Below are 19,801 nucleotides of genomic sequence, written 5' to 3'. Positions count from 1 at the left end.
TGCGAGTGCTAGTTCTTAGTTAGTCAGGACTGGGAATAGTTAGGGGAGCGGAGCAGGCTATTAACCCCTGTAGGCCCCTAGGAGATTCCCCATAAGCCATCAAGGTTGCTGTGCTGTTGGGACGGCCTATAGTACAGTATTGTCCCAGTAGTTATGAGTCAGTTAGGGATTCAGTGGGCGCTGCGCCTCCGTGCAGCGAGGTGGGCGCAGGTCATCGTTGCGGCTGCAGCAGTTCTCCGGGTGGGATCGTCCTGGAGGTGATTCCGGTGTTCTTCTGTCACCGGATCCTTTGTGAAGTGTTGCGGCTCCGAGCACTGGAGTGCTCGGTAGGTACTTTATATCTACAAGTGCACCAACGGGCCCTTAGATTAATAGTGACTGCGCAGTCACCCATATTCTCTCTCTCTGAAAGAGTGCGGGACATTGGGTGGGGATCTTATGGACACGGGGTGGGATCATCCTGTGTTGGGGAAGCGTCCTGCGCGACGCCTTAGTCAGTGTCTCCTCTAGAGAGGGACACCCGTAGATATTCTATTTGTGTTGTATGCTGTTTCTTATGTTCCCAAGTAAACATTCTTAGTTACTATACTTAAGGTGTGTGAGTATTTGTATGTGTCCTGCGAGGAACAATTCCTGCTCTGCTAAGAACCATCGCAGGTGGAGGCGCTGCACCGAGTACCGTGTTACCCTCAATAGAATTGCCCCAGGTTCCCCGTGGCGGAAGCTCAGCCCTCCTGTGAGCCAACAGGTAACACACCACACCTGGTAACACCGTATGTTCTCCGCACCCAGACTGTATATGCGATTGGGTGGGCTGGAATACCCGTTACATTGGTTATTGAACAGTCGAGCAAGGAATTAACGTATTAAACTGAGATCGATGTACTTGACACCAGACACGCTCAGATGTTGTCGGTTGATACAGGGACCAACTGGACGGACAAGATACAAACGGCTGTTGATTGCCTACAGGGAGAGCCATATCAAGTACAAAAGGTAGAAGTTGAAGCAGGTCAATGTGGACTATAAAGAATGCCATGTGTATAGATGGCTGTTGGGATAAGGTGAACCAGCTCAAGGGAGACAACCATAGAGAAGGAACTTCTCCAAATCAAAACGGGCTGCGTTTGCGAGAAATGCCTACAATACTAGTGACACTGATCACTCGGATAGCCAAGATACCAATTCGACAGACTTTTTTTAGGACCAGGTGTTGCTTCATACCCAAAAACACCCCTCACCAACCACGGTGCAGGGAAGCGATCAGGAGAGGTGGTGGGGGGTGCAAGATTTCTACCCAGACAATCCAAAAATAGGGGTAACCCCTGTGATACAGTGATGGGGACTCACACATTTTTTTATAAATTGGATGAGATCTATGTTTATGGAGTATATCCTATTGGGCTGTATCCATCACTTGCTATGACATCATAATGGGTTCCTCCATGTTGGACTATACTACGCAGTAGGGTTCTGTATTCTGGGATTTATGGATAGGGTTTATAGAGGCCAATTTTTGGGCCGATCGAGTACAATCACAGACAGACTGTTTCAACCTTGTGGGTCTCTTCAGTATGAGGTTGTTTGTACTGCGCTGTGTGCTCATTTGCATGTCATTTCCCAGAATCCCTTGCTGCAGTGGAAGTGCTGTGTGCTGGGTGATAATGGTGAAAGGTGGGGTTGCAGACCTGTCTAAGACATGCAAATGAGCATACAGTAATTGTTCCATTTGCTATATGAATTACTGTGGAGGGTTTTTGTCACTTTTTTTTACCCACCATAACCTTAATAATGTGTTATAAATATATATATTACATAACATTTTAGGTTTTGGGGTTTTTAGGTATATTTAGTATTTTGTACACGTTTCTTTAGTGGTGTTGTAGGGCTTTTTGATTTTAATTATTGGTGTCTGAAATATTACGGTTATCTTATGCTCTGCTTTAAAGTGTATCATTATTGCCTATCCAGAATAAGGCTATTTACACAAGGGTTTATATAGGGTTCAGGTGGCTGTATTAACCATTGTGACCCTTTAGGAGGAAAGCTATGGTTGTGAAATAAGTGTGCTTATAGAGAGAATGGGTACCGTTAGTTACTGTGACTATGAATGTTTTTTTAGATTTATCATACGCATTATGTCTTTTGATGTTATACTATTGGTGGGATCTCCTCTGGGCGGACAGGTGGATCCCCATTGGCTCCTGTCTATCTTACGTTAGCTCTTCCACATTGGTTTGGGCTGATTGGAGGCGTTGTGTGGTGCACCTGTTTGTGGGGAGGAGGCAACTATTAGGGTTGTATTCCAAACTGGAATTACTCTTTGATAACGCCCTAGAGGCGGGAAATGCATCAGAGGATTCGGCAGTTGTTTTTAACTTTTGGCTGTTATGCCTAATAAATTAATTAGATTTGTACCTGCCTCCAGCCTATTTTCAAGATTGCAGTGCTTTTTTTCCTGCTTCTATATCTACATTTACGAGTTTGGAGGAGAACTACACCAGAAACAAGATACATCATCATTATAGTTATGTTAATCTAACTAGTGATGAACGACAAGCGCTTAAGGCATTACGTGATAACAGAGACAACATTATTAGATCGGCGGACAAAGGGGGCGGGATCATTATCATGTCCTATGTTCAATACAGGGCTGAAATTTTGAAGCAACTTGGTGTTACCCAATACTACAAGCTCCTGAATGGTGACCCTACAGTCATCTCCAAATAGGAGATTCATGCAGCAGTGCAGTTGGGGATAAACAACCAATAGATCTCCGAAGATACTGGTAAATATTTGATCCAGGAATATACAAGAATGCCGGTCATGTACATTCTCCCGAAGATACACAAGTCTGTCACAACACCGCCAGGGAGACCTATCATCTCGGCGGTGGGGATAACTATGCCACCCTCTCTCAATACATAGATTTTTTTTATTTGCAACCAATGGTGGTGAGGATGTCTACTTACCTAAGAGACACTACACATTTTATCAACAAGCTCAAGGGTATGACAAGTGGCTTGAAGGAAGTTATGCTGGTTACCATGGACGTAGCAAGCCTCTACACTAACATTGCCCATACAGAGGGGATGGAGGCCATTAAGGATAATTACAGGAGATTCAATGAGTATACAATTGGCCTTCGGAGTTCCTGCTACTTCTCATGGACATCGTGTTACAAGAATTTTTTTCAAATTTGAGAGTCTTATTTACAGCCGATGGGCACGCGATGGGGTCCAATTTATTCATGAATCAATATGAACAAACTCATATTCCTAATCATTCACCCTTTTCTAAATATATTATGTAATATTTGAGATATATTGATGACTTGTTCATGCTATGGGGTGGAACAGAGACGGAGCTGATGCTTTTTGAAAAATATAATAGCAATATTCCGTCCACTTTCAGGTTCTCTATGTGCTATAGCTGACTGAGATTACCTTTCTGGATACGGTGGTGCGCAAGGGGCCTGACTCCCTGTTGACAAGACTCTTTAATAAAGAAATGGACAAAAATACTCTATAATTGGCTACCAGACACAATCCGGCACTTCTGAAAAGAGGTTTTCCCTATTCCCAGTTTTTACATGTCAAGAGGATAACTAGCCGAGCTACTCTCTTACAGTGGCGGAACCTTGTATAGCAACCCATTCCCCCAATTTATCCCCATTTCATTTGTAAGTCGCCTGTTTATTCTTGCTTCCCAAATGTACAACCTTACATTTATCTGTATTAAACCTCACCTGCCATTTACCTGTCCAAGTTTCTAGTCTCTCCAAGTCCTTCTGGAGAGAAATTACATCCTGCTCTGATTCTACTACCTCACACAATTTAGTATCATCAGCAAAGATGGAGACTTTGCTCTTGATGCCAACCTCAAGGTCATTAATAAACAAGTTAAAAAGTAGGGGTCCAAATACCGATCCCTGAGGTACTCCACTCACAACCATAGCCCAACCTGAAAAAGTTCAATTTATGACAACCCTCCAGTCTATTCTTCAACCAGCTTTCAATCCAGGTGAATATATTTTTACTGAGTCCAATTTGCTTTATTTACTACACCAACCTCATGTGGAACCATATCAAAAGCCTTTGCAAAATCTAAGTAGACCACATCAACTGCATTACCCTGGTCTAAATTCCTACTTACCTCCTCAAAGAAACAAATAAGGTTAGTTTGGCATGATCTATCCTTCATAAAGCCATGCTGACTATTACTAATAATTTTATTTTCCATGAGGTATTCCTGAATATTAGTGATAAGGAGAGAGTACCTCGCTCAAACTAGCGTGTTAAATTAATCCTGTGTGCTACAAGGGAAGTGAACAGACTATACGGAGTAGCTGATGGATAGTGTGAAAGGGTCACAATCCACACAAAGAAATCCCTTTAGTGGTGCACTACAGACCAAAATGTTTATATATAATTTTAATGTCATATCATAACTGCAAACAAAACAGCTAAAATACATTTTAATATTTATATCACAATCTGTCATTAATATTACATATAATTTATTACATATAATTTAATAAAAAAGCAGAATGTATAAAATCCTGAAGTAATTCAATCTACTCAGTGAATGCATTAACATGCATACATGTGTATACGTATATAGCCTTATAAATGTGTGTATCTTGAATTCTAAGCAGAAGACCCATGATAGATCTGATACAGTGGACACTTGTATAAGGTGGTAGTGTAAGCCTAAGAGGTATCTGATCTCTTAACTCTTGTAGTGGGTATATGCTACTAGTGCTATCCTAGTGCAGATATCCCTTACGTCAATGCATGCTGAACCGTGGTCGCAGACAGTCCCAATCACTCACTCACCTGCCGTTGTGTGTTAACTGGTGGTTGAGAGAGATTCAACACAGGTAAGTTAAAGGACAGGAAATAGCCCAGTGATGATCAATCTTAATAGCCCCGCGATGTGTAGATCGTGGCTGGTGATATGTGGTTTTAAGCCCATAACCAGCCTTGAAGAGGTTAATAGCGTTACTTCTGCTCGGCAATTCCCCAAGTTTTCTTGCAATTATCACATAGCAGTACTTATGGGTATTGCGTAAATGGTTAATGTCTTATTGGCTTCTCAAATTTTTAGTGGTAATGATTAGTAGCACATTTCTCAATTGAAAATACCACTTTTACCAATACGGTGTGTACTCAGACTGTAGGCAGCTCTACCCACATAGTCAGATGCGGTTTTTGAATCAAAAACTTGTATAAGGTGGTAGTGTAAGCCTAAGAGGTAGTCAGGTGTGGTTTTGAGTCAAAACTTGTGTAAGGTGGTAGTGTAAGCCCCATAGTCAGATGCGGTTTGAGTCAAAAATGTTAAGCAGAAGGATCTTCCACAATGAGCGTGCAGATGTTTCCTAGCACAGAGTGTGGTAAAAGGATGTTATATAGGGTTATGTCCAGATCTGTTGTTTATCCATGCGTGTGGTAATATGCACATATCCGGCAGTGGATCGGTAAATTGTGTATTACAACAGGGTAGTGTGGTGATCTGTCATGGGGTTTGATACAGCTGTTTCCTCGTGTGTATATATGTTATTTGTGATCTTCCAGCTGGATGCACTTATCAAAGTTTAGTGAATAGGCCCCTATGAATCTACAGTAAACGCCTGCCTCTTCTTTTCCATTTCCTCCTCTACCTGTTTATTTAGCTACATTGGTTTTGACTTGTTTCTTTTATATTTATTACCCAAGGGTAATAAGTGATAAGTGTGCTTTTCTAACAATGTTTTAAAGACTGCCCAGTTATCTTCTACATTTTTCCCTGCAAAAACATAATCCCAATGTATTACTTGTAGATTAGTCCTCAGTTTATTGAAATCTGCCTTTCTAAAGTTTAAGGTCTTTGTTGAACCCAAGTAATCTGTTTTTGATCATTAAATACCCATGACCTCCCCCATCTCGTCACTCCTTGAGAAAGCGCCACACTGGGCGTGAAACACATGGGAGAGTAGTTAGTACTGTTTGTTTCTTTGTTTTTTATGTAGTTTATTAAAGTTGATTTTTAACCCCTTTTTGCTGGTGAGTGCCTATATTCTTTTTACGGAGCGGTTGGATATTCGATCCTTACCTTTCTCTATCTCTTTTCTAATGGTATCTAATACATTGTTATATCAATTTTGTAAATATTTTTACCATTGTTTTGTGCCCACATTATAAATATTTCTGTCTTCATACCAACTCTCTTGTTTGGGTGTTTTACTCATATGTGTTTATTGGATTTATATCTTCTGTTGAGCATCCCTCTATTATGATTAATATTTGATAGCTTTTGATTGGGATTGGTCAAATTATTTACTTATTTAATATTCAACCCAATCACTAACTTAGTTTATCTATTTATAAAATGTGATGTGATGTTCACTATATTATTACATTCAACTATACCAATGTTTGCAGGATTACACAGTCTCATTTAACTGCATATGTCTCACTTATTGTACTTGCAACAACAGAGCCGTACATACCGTATACGGAGATTCACTACTTAATTATTAAACTTAAATATCTGTAAATGTTTTAGACATACCGTACAAATTTACTGACTATTATGCTTATAGACTATTGCTTACCACTAATTAAATAGTGCTTTGTAAAAAAATAAATTAAAAAAAACCACATTGGATACAGTAACACTCACTCTACATTATTTTTAGTACAATTTAAACATGTTGCTCTGGTTTCCAAAAGATGTCAGAAAGATTGATAATATCTGTCCATATGTGATATTTTTCACACATAAAATATATCTGTCTTGTTACCTGTTGGTTTAGAACAATTCAATGGAGTGCTGAAGTTCAGTAATGATTTCCACTAATGATTTCATAGAGCTGCTTTATTAATCAAAGTGTTGTTACCCACTTCTGTCTAAACTGTGAAGCTTACTGATTTATCCCAACTATACTGGTGCAAGAGGAATGGCTAGTTCAATCCCAGTAGATATAGCGCTCATTTTATAAGCAAAAATTATTTAAAGCATTCATTTGTCACATAAATATATCACAGTGTCAGACTTTCCCTGCATTGTGTGTGAGCATGATGATGGGTGTCACAATACCAGACATATATTCCCTCTTTTATGTATGATACTGTAAAATAATAGGGACAATGACTGCAGAAATTCACCTGCCTCACATGTGCCCTTCATTTAATATCAATAGATGTTATGTATCCACAGCCCTTTTCAATCATATCATTGGAGAATGATTTTAGACAATATCCTAGCTTTTCAAAACGTGATAACCTTTCAGGACAACCGAGGGTGGGGCAAAAGATGTGGACTTCCTGCCATTAGCTGTTGTACTGTAAACAGGGATCTATGGTAAGTTCTACAGTACTTAATTTATGAAAATTAATGACAGTCTATTATCTAGCCTAAATTCTTTCCATTCAGACCAAAGGAGACTACACTATATCTATCTGTGTTGCGTCATAAGACAAAGTATTCCAGTGATCAGCTTTCTGTGGTCCCCAAAAACTCAACCTGTGACCCTGCCTGCCTGTATAACATTATATTATGGGTTTGAATTACATTTATATTTGATTTAAATATTCAGATTGCCATTATTCTTGTTGAGTGCTTTTTCATATTCACCATTAAACTTTGTCGGTGCTACTTTATGTGCACTTGAACTATTACATGTTTTTGCTATACATTATACTGAATCTAAATAATGGGTATCAAAGAGTACGTTAAAGAAATATGTGTCTTATTTGTGCAATGTTACATTTGGTAGATGTCATGTTTTTGTGGGGGAGGGGTTCATTCCTCATTACTTTTTAACGGTAAGAGAGCATATCTTATTTAATCAATGATTATTAACCAGGTCAATTGAACATGGCTGGGATTGGGTTGCTTACTTTACTAGCTTAAACCTGATGATAAAAAAAAACCCTTGCAAACCCTTTGCAGCATGCTCATTAGCTTGTGTTTTACTATATCCTATGAACCATGTAGTTCCTTGCGGAGAACGGAGCACAGCGATACCAAAATAAGGGGGCTAGAACCGATGTATGAATTAAAAATCCTTTATTCCATGGTAGACATCATGGCATGGGATGTAAAAGCCTCTTACGCGTTTCAGGCCGTTGCCCTTTGTCAAAGAGAATGTTTCACAGACTGCGTGTGCAGCAGCTGATATAGGAGTCCCTCCACTTCCAGCTGATTTGTGACGTACATAATTCATGGCGCGAGATCGTGGAATTACGTTTCGATTGGCTCAGAAACTGGACCAATGGAAACAGTGCCCTGGTAATGACACGTTCAAGCCGAGGAGGGTGGGAGGCGTCCTAAATCAGAAGCGCAGCCAGTGCATGATCTGGTAGGATGGATGGTCTCAATAATCCTAATGTCTCTGTATATACATATAGTAATGTGGATATTCCAGGACATATGATATAGCCTGGTGTATATAACGGAGGAAGATACAGTAGATGCATATATTCTTTAGGTCTATGGGACAATATATAATATAAGAAAATGGTAATAACTCAATGATTAATTCTCAGGAATAATTCATCATTATCTTAGCTCAACCATAGACCATTCATGAAGTAGGGATAGTCATACAGAGAAGAAACACAATATATACGTATAATGAATTTAACCAATTGATACAATAAGAAAGGAAGGATGGGAGGGAAAAGGGGGGGAGGAGGGGAAGGGGGGTCAGGGGAAGGGGGGAGAAAGGAAAGGTGGGAGGGAGGAAAAGAAACCATGTATAATATCATATTGAAAATTATCACATATCCTACAAGTTCATTTAAGGAAATGTTTCAGTTCCCAGTCAATGTTCATACCCTTGGGCATTAAAGTCCCATGGGTATAAATCCAATGCATTTTTCGACAGTTGAGAAGAGATTCTCTATCTCCGCCTCTGGGATGATTCGGGATATGTTCAATAGCACTGAACGTCAAATGATCTATTGAACCCATTGAGCAATGATTAAAGTGTCTAGCAACTGGAAATTTGTCATCCTTATTCCTAATAGTCCTGATAGGTTCACTAATCCTAATTTTCAAAGGCCTGATAGTTCTTCCTATATAGCTGCAACCACATGCACACCTCAGGATGTACACCACAAATTTAGTATTACAATTCAGAAAAGACTTGATCCTATATTTTTGACCAGTATGTACACTCTTGATGGATTTGATTGGTAACGCATGTTTACAAAATTTGCAGGATCCACATTTGTAGAACCCATTGGGAATAGTACTTTTTGCATTGTTCTTGGTATTGAACATGCTCGGTGAAAGGTGGGTACCTAATGTTTTTGCTCTTTTATACACTATTCTAGGATTGGCTTTAGTGTATTCATCCAGGTCTTTGTCCAATCTAAGTATCCCCCAATGTTTATCTAGAATGGATTTGATAGTACCCGCTTGTCTAGAATAAGTCGTAATAAATAAAGGTGTCTCTTTCTCATAGTTCTTATTCGTTCTTTCTTTATTTCTGGATCTATCTAGGAGATCTGCTCTTTTGAGACTTCTTGCATTGCAAAGTGCACCATCCAGAACACTGTCTGAGTATCCACGAGCTTTAAATCTTAATTTAAGATTCTCAGCTTGAACTTTGAAGGATTCTTCTGTCGAACAAATCCTTCTAAGTCGTAAGAACTGACTTTTGGGGATACCATTGAGCAGTGATCTCGGGTGTGCACTATTGGCTCTCAATAGGGAGTTGCGAGAATTCTCCTTCCTGTATACGTCAGTTTGTATTTGTAATTTGGTATCAACGTATAAATGCAGATCTAAAAAATCAATATGATGATCATGAATGGTGGATGTAAACTTGAGATTACAGTCATTTGCATTAATATAATCAAGGAATAGTGAAAGAGTCTGTGAATCCCCACACCAAATAAGGAGTAAGTCGTCAATATAGCGACGATAAAATTTAATGTGCTTTCTATAAGGATTATTGTCCCCGAAAATGGGAATTGTCTCCCAAAGGCCCATAAATAGATTAGCGTAAGAAGGTGCGAATGACGTGCCCATAGCAGTGCCCTGTGTCTGTAAATAATATTGGTCATTGAAAGAAAAATAATTATGTTGCAACAAAAACATGACGCAATCCAGAATAAACGTGATTTGTGCCAAGTGAAGATTAGATAGAAGATTAGAGTGAAGTCACATCTAGTGTGACCCAAATGAAAGAGTGACACCATGTGATCTGTCCAATGTCTGTAAGCAAGTCAAAAGAGTCCCTCAAAAAAGAGGGACGTTTTTTAACTAATGCCTGCAAAAAGAAATCCACATACCTAGATACACCATCTCCCAAAGATCCAATACTTGATATAATTGGTCTACCTGGAGGGCATATAAGTGACTTATGAATCTTTGGGAGATGGTGAAAAATAGGTATGATGGGAAAAGGATTGAAAAGAAAATCTGCTTCTTGTTTGGATAAGACCCGCAACTCCCTACCCAAATCTATGAGTTTCTCAATTTCTTTAAGGTACATCTGTGTGGGGTCTGTAGTGAGTCTGCAATATGCCTCAGTGTTGTTAAGCTGTCTTAGGGCCTCAGTGTGGTACATTTTAGAATTAAGAACCACTACAGCTCCCCCTTTGTCGGCATTTTTTATTATTATATCATCTCTTTTCTTTAAGGTGATAACATGTTGGTATTCTTCCTTTGACAAATTACTATGTTCTGAAATTGAGAAATCATAGCCTTTGGCCAAAAACTGCAGATCTCTTTCCACTAGTCTCTCATATGTCTCTAAGTGGGGACCCTTAGCAAATGACGGAAAAAATACAGATTTGTTCCTGAAAGATGTGTGTTTAGTGTTTGTCAGAAATACAAATTGATCTTCAGCTCCTATATTTTGGATATCTATATTATCTTTCTCAGCATATAAATCTTCCATATCCTGTATAACAGTATGTTCTCTAAAGGACAGCCTACCATCAGTGAGCCCATCCGTCGGGGGACCCAGAACAAGGTCGTCTGGGGCATCCAATGGAGGTGCAACACCCACGGCAGGCTGTCTGGCATGAAAAAACTTTTTTAGTGACAATTTACGAACAAATTTTGTAAATCTATCACCGTGTTAAACAAGTCAAAGTTATCCTGAATCGCAAAGTTAAGGCCTTTATTAAGGATGTTCAGTTCCCCCTCTGGCAAGTCAATCCCTGAAATATTCACTACATTGCTCTCCACGATCAATGATCCATTTTCCTTTTCTTTACCAACCCTTCTTTTGGGCGAGCGCCGCGTCCTTTTTGGGAGTTTTTTGACTCCCTAAGATCCCGTAGATCATATGATGTTGACGCCGCCTCTTGATGGCGTGGAGGATCTTTTCTGTGCCTATCTTCTACGTCTGTGCGGTTACTGTATCTGTTTGTTTCTTCATCTGTAGTGAAGGAGACAGCTGAAGTACGATTCTCCAAATCTGAAACATCTGACATACTTGAAGTTCCTGATGTTCTATTCTTCAGTATTGACTTTTTTGGCTACCAGATCAGTCTATTATATTGCTTTTAAATGTTTTTTTATGTGTTGTTTTTTAATAGTTAACTTTGTTCTCTCAGTGCATGCTGTTTTATTTCAGCATACACTGGCTGCGCTTCTGATTTAGGACACCTCCCTCCCTCCTCGGCTTGAACATGTCATTACCAGGTCACTGTTTCCATTGGTCCAGTCTCTGAGCCAATCGGAACGTAATTCCACGATCTCGCGCCATGAATTATGTACGTCACAAATCAGCTGGAAGTGGAGGGACTCCTATATCAGCTGCTGCAGACGCAGTCTGTGAAACATTCTCTTTGACAAAGGGCGACGGCCCGAAACGCGTAAGAGGCTTTTACATCCCATGCCTTGATGTCTACCATGGAATAAAGGATTTTTAATTCATACATCGGTTCTATCCCCCTTATTTTGGTATTGCTGTGCTCCGTTCTCCGCAAGGAACTACATGCTGCATATCGTCCACGTGATGCACGCCGTGGGATCCACCGGACAAGAAAACTCTCCTACGTGAGTACCCCGGTTCATTCACTATGGCTGGGTGTCTACCAATATGTGTCTATTCTACAGGGGGACATTATTACTGTGGTATTGGGAAGTCAGAGATTTCTTTACTGACTTGACCATTCTACACAGGTTCCCAACATCTTAGGAGCTATTACATTAGACACGGTCACATATGTGTACAGAGAGTGGTGGCTATCCCTGCCTGTCTTTATCCGTTTATTCATCAGCTATATCCTAGATCATTATCTAGAAATACCTTACAGCTGAGCATGGATTTCTGGGAACCCTGTGTCCCAGTAGCCTTTGGATATTCTCAATTTAACCATTTGCTTGCTGTTTGGGAAAGATTTTTTCATTCTAAGAACTGTATTATTATCATACCTATTTGGGGGCTAGAATAATACCCTGTTTTTTTATACTGTTTATTGGGAACATCTGGTTATATTCTGAAATGGAGGAAGTAACAGAGGAAGATATTGCAGTGGAACATACTGAAACAAACATTACCTATGTGAAAAACTGTGCAGAAAATACAGGGCGCAAAAGAAAAGCTGCGCATGTATTTGAGAATTCTACTTCTAACATATGTGAGGATGAAACTGATTTAAATCTATATTTTTTTAAATTGGAGAAGGCATTGTCCCTAAATGTTTGTCTATGGTGGGACATTACAACTTTGGACAATTACCTAGTTGTTAAAAGAATACCCAGAGGGTTACGGATCAAAAAAACACCTTCTTTTGGTTTTCCCTCTAAAGAATTTGAAAAAGAATGGATTAACATTCTAAATGAATGCTCAGAGAAACTCATTGAGCTTATTATTAAGACCAAAATTCAAGAAAGGAATGTTATCAAAAAGAATATTAAAGACTTACAGTCCAATCTAAAAACATATAGGCACATGGACAATTTTGACACTATGGATAAAAATCTCTCCAAATCCATTAATGACATTGAAGAAACAATCATGACAAAGAAACATATCAAATTTGACAGAGACAGGATTGACTATGAGAAGAACCAAATTTATGTTTGGCAAAAACCACCACCTTTGAGGATGAATTATCAACAAGATCATGCCCAGAAAAAAGATGGATATAGGAGACCATCTTATCCTAGGAAATGAATGCCAAAAAAGTCAATACTGAAGAATAGAACATCAGGAACTTCAAGTATGTCAGATGTTTCAGATTTGGAGAATCGTACTTCAGCTGTCTCCTTCACTACAGATGAAGAAACAGACAGATACAGTGACCGCACAGACGTAGAAGATAGGCACAGAAAAGATCCTCCACGCCATCAAGAGGCGGCGTCAACATCATATGATCTACGAGATCTTAGGGAGTCACAAAACTCCCAAAAAGGACGCAGCGCTCGCCCAAAAGAAGGGTTGGTAAAGAAAAGGAGGATCGTGGAGAGCAATGTAGTGAATATTTCAGGGACTGACTTGCCAGAGGGGGAACTGAACATCCTTAATAAAAGCCTTAACTTTGCGATTCAGGATAACTTTGACTTGTTTAACACGGTGATAGATTTACAAAAATTTGTTCGTAAATTGTCACTAAAAAAGTTTTTTCATGCCAGGCAGCCTGTCGTGGGTGTTGCACCTCCGTTGGATGCCCCAGACGACCTTGTTCTGGGTCCCCCGACGGATGGGCTCACTGACGATAGGCTGTCCTTTAGAGAACATACTGTTATACAGGATATGGAAGATTTATATGCTGAGCAAGATAATATATATATCCAAAATATAGGAGCTGAAGATCAATTTGTATTTCTGACAAACACTAAACACACATCTTTCAGGAACAAATCTGTATTTTGTCCGTCATTTGCTAAGGGTCCCCACTTAGAGACATATGAGAGACTAGTGGAAAGAGATCTGCAGTTTTTGGCCAAAGGCTATGATTTCTCAATTTCTGAACATAGTAATTTGTCAAAGGAAGAATACCAACATCTTATCACCTTAAAGAAAAGAGATGATATAATAATAAAAAATGCCGACAAAGGGGGAGCTGTAGTGGCTCTTAATTCTAAAATGTACCACACTGAGGCCCTAAGACAGCTTAACAACACTGAGGCATATTGCAGACTCACTACAGACCCCACACAGATGTACCTTAAAGAAATTGAGAAACTCATAGATTTGGGTAGGGAGTTGCGGGTCTTATCCAAACAAGAAGCAGATTTTCTTTTCAATCCTTTTCCCATCATACCTATTTTTCACCATCTCCCAAAAATTCATAAGTCACTTATATGCCCTCCAGGTAGACCAATTATATCAAGTATTGGATCTTTGGGAGATGGTGTATCTAGGTATGTGGATTTCTTTTTGCAGCCATTAGTTAAAAAACTTCCCTCTTTTTTGAGGGACTCTTTTGACTTGCTTACAGACACTGGACAGATCACATGGTGTCACTCTTTCATTTGGGTCACACTAGATGTGACTTCACTCTACACCATTATTGAACACTCTTTGGGTATTAAAGCAGTTAGTCACTTTCTTAATTTATCTAATCTTCACTTGGCACAAATCACGTTTATTCTGGATTGCGTCATGTTTTTGTTGCAACATAATTATTTTTCTTTCATTGACCAATATTATTTACAGACACAGGGCACTGCTATGGGCACGTCATTCGCACCTTCTTACGCTAATCTATTTATGGGCCTTTGGGAGACAATTCCCATTTTCGGGGACAATAATCCTTATAGAAAGCACATTAAATTTTATCGTCGCTATATTGACGACTTACTCCTTATTTGGTGTGGGGATTCACAGACTCTCTCACTATTCCTTGATTATATTAATGCCAATGACTGTAATCTCAAGTTTACATCCACCATTCATGATCATCATATTGATTTTTTAGATCTGCATTTATATGTTGATACCAAATTACAAATACAAACTGACGTATACAGGAAGGAGAATTCTCGCAACTCCCTATTGAGAGCCAATAGTGCACACCCGAGACCACTGCTCAATGGTATCCTCAAAAGTCAGTTCTTACGACTTAGAAGGATTTGTTCGACAGAAGAATCCTTCAAAGTTCAAGCTGAGAATCTTAAATTAAGATTTAAAGCTCGTGGATACTCAGACAGTGTTCTGGATGGTGCACTTTGCAATGCTAGAAGTCTCAAAAGAGCAGATCTCCTAGATAGATCCAGAAATAAAGAAAGAACGAATAAGAACTATGAGAAAGAGACACCTTTATTTATTACGACTTATTCTAGACAAGCGGGTACTATCAAATCCATTCTAGATAAACATTGGGGGATACTTAGATTGGACAAAGACCTGGATGAATACACTAAAGCCAATCCTAGAATAGTGTATAAAAGAGCAAAAACATTAGGTACCCACCTTTCACCGAGCATGTTCAATACCAAGAACAATGCAAAAAGTACTATTCCCAATGGGTTCTACAAATGTGGATCCTGCAAATTCTGTAAACATGCGTTACCAATCAAATCCATCAAGAGTGTACATACGGGTCAAAAATATAGGATCAAGTCTTTTCTGAATTGTAATACTAATTTGTGGTGTACATCCAGAGGTGTGCATGTGGTTGCAGCTATATAGGAAGAACTATCAGGCCTTTGAAAATTAGGATTAATGAACCTATCAGGACTATTAGGAATAAGGATGACAAATTTCCAGTTGCTAGACACTTTAATCATTGCTCAAGGGGTTGTAGATCATTTGACGTTCAGTGCTATTGAACATATCCCGAATCATCCCAGAGGCGGAGATAGAGAATCTCTTCTCAACTGTCGAGAAATGCATTGGATTTATACCCTTGGGACTTTAATGCCCAAGGGTATGAACATTGACTGGGAACTGAAACATTTCCTTAAACGAACTTGTAGGATATGTGATAATTTTCAATATGATATTATACATGGTTTCTTTTCCTCCCTCCCACCTTTCCTTTCTCCCCCCTTCCCCTGACCCCCCTTCCCCTCCCCCCCTTCCCTTCCTTCCCCCCCTTCCTCCCACTTCCCCCCTCTCCCCCCCCTTTTCCCTCCCATCCTTCCTTTCTTATTGTATCAATTGGTTAAATTCATTATACATATACATTGTGTTTCTTCTCTGTATGACTATCCCTACTTCATGAATGGTCTATTGTTGAGCTAAGATAATGATGAATTATTCCTGAGAATTAATCATTGAGTTATTACCATTTTCTTATATTATATATTGTCCCATAGACCTAAAGAATATATGCATCTACTGTATCTTCCTCCGTTATATACGCCAGGCTATATCATATGTCCTGGAATATCCACATTACTATATGTATATACAGAGACATTAGGATTATTGAGACCATCCATCCTACCAGATCAGTCTACTGATTGCTTTTAAATGTTTTTTTATGTGTTGTTTTTTAATAGTTAACTTTGTTCTCTCAGTGCATGCTGTTTTATTTCAGCATACACTGGCTGCGCTTCTGATTTAGGACGCCTCCCTCCCTCCTCGGCTTGCACGTGTCATTACCAGGGCACTGTTTCCATTGGTCCAGTCTCTGAGCCAATCGGAACGTAATTCCACGATCTTGCGCCATGAATTATGTACGTCACAGATCAGCTGGAAGTGGAGGGACTCCTATATCAGCTGCTGCAGACGCAGTCTGTGAAACATTCTCTTTGACAAAGGGCGACGGCCCGAAACGTGTAAGAGGCTTTTACATCCCATGCCATGATGTCTACCATGGAATAAAGGATTTTATGTGATGCACGCCGTGGGATCCACCGGACAAGAAAACTCTCCTACGTGAGTACTCCGGTTCATTCACTATGGCTGGGTGTCTACCAATAGAAGTGTCTATTCTCCAGGGGGACATTATTACTGTGGTATTGTGAAGTCAGAGATTTCTTTACTGACTTGACCATTCTACACAGGTTCCCCACATCTTAGGAGCTATTAAATTAGACCCGGTCACATATGTGTACAGAGAGTGGTGGCTATCCCTGCCTGTCTATATCCGTTTATTCATCAGCTATATCCTAGATCATTATCTAGAAATACCTTACAGCTGAGCACGGATTTCTGGGAACCCTGTGTCCCAGTAGCCTTTGTATATCCTATGAACTGCATGGGAAAAGTATTACAACCCGCACCCCCTAATAACTACGCTTGCTTTGTTTTACTTAAATAGATGTAAAATGCCTGCAGCACAATGTCACACAGTGGGCATAATTGTGTTTGAGAAATAAGATGGACAACCTATTATGCACAATAATTACTCGTTTTGCTTCTGGTGTCCATGTCTTGCATTGTATAACAACGGTGTCCGTTGTTCTGAATCTTAATGCAAGCAATGCTAATCTAAATTAAGAAATTGAAATGCTAAGACTTTGTAAATCCAACTGGCTGCTGGAGAAATAACAATTAAACAAAATGTTGTGACAGGTTTTATGTTTCAATATCACACTTACCCTCTCACCTCATGCAAAACATTTAGCCTAACAAGGAAACATGACTGGGCATATTAATGAGTCTCATTACAAGATAACACACACCAAGGCTGAGATCCACAAAAGGGTGCTAAGCTTTTACTTCCATTCATATCAATGGAAGTAAGGAATGCAGATGCATAGTTTCCTTTTGTGGATCTGGGCCTAAGCATGTTAATAATAACTGTAGCCCCGGTCTATTTTCCTCCTCAGCGACCCCCGGGTCTGCGCTCCGAGCGGTCGCGGGTGCCGCCGGAGGCAGCGACGGACCCGCCGGGGTGCCGAGAAGTTGGGGGCCAGAGCAGGGAGCGCTCAGAGTCCTCGGAGCCTCGGCGGCGCACCCGGCTAGCGGGGGCCGCCATTACAGTTGTGCACGCATGCGCCATGATCGTGCATGCGCGGGAGAAGCTAGGGAGTTGCGGCGGCCATTAGGGAGTCGCGCATGCGCAGGAGAATTGCGCACACGGCCCCAAGGCAAAAGCAGCTTCCACGGGACTACAGTTCCCATGAGGCTTAGGGCCAAAGACCCCAGGTGTCCCAGAGTGGCCAATGAGGGCCAAGGATTCTCAGACAGGGAGAAAGGGATACATTTCACGGGCTTGGCAGAGGCAGTTGAAGCTGGCAGCAGGAAGGGGGAGGCAGGGTGTAGGGAGCATGTGGCTCCTACACCAGGTAAGGTAATCCCCAGGTCCCAGGCAGGCCCCAATCCCCAATAGGGTAGTGGGTAGGTGCTGAGGGAAGGCCCCTAAGATAGGGACCCTGCCCTTAGGTGTGTGTGTGGTGTGGAGTCTTGTCAGTGACACATCTGTCAGTGCTGTGGGCGCTGACAAGAGGACATCAGGTTGAGGGCAGTGCGATTGCTGCAGGTACCAGGTTGAGTGCAGTACGGTTGCTGCAGGCATTAGGTTGAGCTAGTGAGAGGGGATCCGGGAGGTGAAGGAAGAGGTAGTGTGGGTGCAGGGGGTTAGTGACCCGCCTGCATAGGACAGTTCTTCCCCGCAGGCCCCTAGGAGATTCCCTGAAGTCACCATAGGTTGCAGTGCTGCAGGGAAGCCCTATAGTGGTAGCGAACATCACCCCTTACTGAGTAGCAGTTAGGGACAAAGCACAGAGTTGCGGTTGTGGCGAGTCGTTTGGGACCAGACGGCTGGACATTGAGACGAAGGAGGCAGGCCGCTGATTCGTCTGACCCTTTGCGAAGTTGTTACCAGTCACCACCGTGACCGGAAAGTATTATTTACATCAAGTACACCAACACTGGTCAACAGGCGCTGATCCCGCCTTAGGCGTAACTCTTTGGGGACACTAGCAAAGTGGCCAAAGGACTGAGCCTATACCAATATAGTACCATACATGGATCGGTGTGTGGGGCACGCGGTGAGGGGACGGAGACGTTACTCCTGATGTGAGTGGCCGAGCCACTAAGGTTATAGTGCATTATAGTATAAGGTATATGTCATGTGTTATTACCACGGTTCATTATAAAGTGATGAGGTACTGTTGCGTTACAGTAAAATCAGTTGCATTCATATGTGTGTTGTTGTATTTCTTGCCCAGGGGAATCTCACATCACGGGGATCCTGGGTAAGTGGAGGCGCTGCGCTATAACTGTTACCCCAGCCTCCAGGCTAGCGGAGGCTCAGATCTCCTGGAGCCGCAGGTGCGTGCAGTTACCCGTAGTCTCTTTGGGAGCATCAGAGAAAGGGCTACGTACATAACATACCGAACATAAAATAAAACATTACCAGCATGTTTAATTATCTAAACTATTTTGCTAAGGTGGTATGCCTGTTTGGAATAGCTTCCTCCTCTGATATGTACGTTAAGGCACAAATGAGTGATGTGAAGGAAGTGATTATTAATGAAAATGGTGACTTTTATCGTGCCTTTAATTTCTCTGCATAACATATATGTTATCCTCACTCAGTCAGATATACTATTTTTTTTCATTCTATATGAATGAGATCTTTTGATCTAACTGTTTGCATTTTCTGTAGCTTCATTAACTGATTACAAATGTTCAGCACACTTGATTTATTCATAGAAACTATAGCTCTAAGCATATTCAGAGTTTTGCAATAATAGAATATTTCCACAATGTCTTACCAGTACCATACTGAAGGAAATATCAAATTGATTTATCAGCATGAAAAGATAAAGCCCTAAGCTGTAGTAGCTGTGTTAAGTTAACTCCTGAAAGCGTGTTTCTGTAAAATATTGTTAGTTCATTAAAAAGGTACAGTATTTAACAGATATGCTGATATGTCATTCAATGTATTAGTTGTATGCTTGTAGCTGCAACTAAGGCCGGGGCCATGGTTCAAAATACAGCGCT

The sequence above is a fragment of the Ascaphus truei genome, chromosome 4 (assembly GCF_040206685.1).
Source record: "Ascaphus truei isolate aAscTru1 chromosome 4, aAscTru1.hap1, whole genome shotgun sequence".
Lineage (NCBI taxonomy): Eukaryota > Metazoa > Chordata > Amphibia > Anura > Ascaphidae > Ascaphus > Ascaphus truei.
Note: the sequence above shows the minus strand (reverse complement) of the source record.